Here is a 2,500-nt window from a genome sequence, read left to right as displayed (position 1 = left end):
TGAAATGAAGTGTTTTGCTCAAGAACACAAGGTACCACCCGGTCCAGGAATCGAAACCACAATCTTAGGTTCATGAGTCCAACTCCCTAACCACTAAGCCACACTGAGTCGACTGGAGCAATGTGTAATCAAGTGTTTTGCTCAAGAACACAACGTGTCGCCTGGTCCAAGAAACGAAACCGCAACCTTACAGTCATGTCTCCAATACCCAAACCACTAGGCCACATGCTTCCACCAGCAAATAATGACAAATGGTGAATGCAGTGATGCACTTGAACAATGCATACCTCATCACCCCCTATTTGACCAACACAAGATTATCACAGGTCTTCTTAGTTCACATACCTTAAAAGGATATTATCAAATCTTCCTTATTTTTATTTTTCTAAAATTTTCGTTGCTCCTTGCAACTTTTTCAATAGTCTTGAAAAATTTCCCTTAAATAAAAAATCTTCAAAAATCTTCAAAAATCTCCCTTAAATAATCACTTCCTTCAAATGTCATAATTCAACTTTTAATCTTTCAAATTTTTCAAAGGAACCTTGTTCTGGCATTTCAGGGGGTTGCCATAACGAACCTTCTACTCTGGTGTCATTATAAGCACAGTTAATCATTACAGGCACAGGCTGTGTGATAAGAAGTTCAATCCCACTGTGAGACACCTTGAGCAAGTGTCTTTTACTATAGCCTTTGGTCAACCAAAGCCTTGTAAGTGGATTTGGTAAATAGAAACTGAAAGAAGCCTGTTGTGTGTGTCTGTGTGCATGTGTGTGTATCTGTATGTATCTGTGTGTGCATATGTGTGTGCACATACTTGCATGTGTGTGTCTGTGTGCATGTGTGTGTATCTGTATGTATCTGTGTGTGCATATGTGTGTGCACATACTTGCATGTGTGTGTCTGTGTGCATGTGTGTGTATCTGTATGTATCTGTGTGTGCATATGTGTGTGCACATACTTGCATGTGTGTGTCTGTGTGCATGTGTGTGTATCTGTATGTATCTGTGTGTGCATATGTGTGTGCACATACATGCATGTGTGTGTCTGTGTGCATGTGTGTGTATCTGTATGTATCTGTGTGTGCATATGTGTGTGCACATACATGCATGTGTGTGTTTGTGTGCATGCGTATGTGTGTATGCACATGCATGTGTGCGCATGTGTGTGTATTATACTGTCTCTTTATAAATGAGTGTCACCGCTGTGCACACAATGTCCTTTGTTGCCAATATTCTGTAAAAACGTATCAGGCTATGGGAAAATATCACCTTGCTAGGAAACAGGCGAGGGTTATTGACAGGGAGGGCATCTGGTCATAAAAACATCTACCCTTAGCAAATTCTATCTGACCAATACTAGCATGGGAAAATGAACATTAAAATGATGATGATGATGATAATGATAATGAGGATGATGATGATGATGACGACAATGATGACAACCAGGACAATGACAATGATGATGATGATGACAATGATGATTATGCCGATAATAATACATTTAAACTTCAGGTTATTTCTATACATAATACGACTTCAATCTGATTTAATCTGTGTTTCTGAATTTACGTTATTAGATTTGAAAACAAATTATGATCAGATTATATCATGATACAACAAAAGCAGAATTATTATACAAGAAATATTCTATCTGTAACTAGCGTGCAGTCCTCAGCCAACACACCCAGAACTCTGTGTGTGTGTGTGTGTGCATGCACATGTGTTTATGTGTATGTGTGTTTTATTGAAGATGAAAAATCTGTCACAAACTGTTTCTCTAAGTTTCACATAAATTATTGTTTGTGAAGTTTTTAAAACATTGAAACAAGTAAAAGAATAAAAGAGTCGAGCGTGATCGTTGCCAGGGCGTTGACTGGCCCCCATGCCGGTGGTACATAAAAAGCACCATTTGACCGTGATTGTTACCAGCGTTGCCTTACTGGCACTTGTGCTGGTGGAACGTGAAAAACAACATTCGAGAGAGGGCATTGCCAGTGCTGCTGGACTGGCTACTGTGCAGGTGACATAAAAATCACCATTTGAGCATGGCCGTTGCCAGTACTGCCAGACTGGCCCTCGTGCAGGTGGTACATAAAAGCACCCACAACACTCTCAGAGTGGTTGGTGTTAGGAAGGGCACCCAGCTGTAGAAACTCTGCCAGATCAGATTGGAGACTGGTGCAGCCATCTGGCTCACCAGTCCCCAGTCAAACCGTCCAACCCATGCCAGCATGGAAAGTGGATGTTAAATGATGATGATGATGAATTAATAGTTAAATACTGTCTTAGTTGTGGAAGACACAGGCGTGACGTGACTGACACTCACGCAAGTGGCACACAAAAAGCACATATTACACACTTGGAGTGGTTGGTGTTAGGAAGGACATCCAGCCATAGAAAAACCATGCCAAGTCAGACTGGAGTTTGATGCAGCCCCTCAGCTCACTAACCCTGGTCAAACTGTCCAACCCATGCTAGCATACACAACACATGTTAAATGA

The sequence above is a fragment of the Octopus sinensis genome, linkage group LG7 (genome assembly GCF_006345805.1).
Source record: "Octopus sinensis linkage group LG7, ASM634580v1, whole genome shotgun sequence".
NCBI classification, from domain to species: domain Eukaryota; kingdom Metazoa; phylum Mollusca; class Cephalopoda; order Octopoda; family Octopodidae; genus Octopus; species Octopus sinensis.
Note: the sequence above shows the minus strand (reverse complement) of the source record.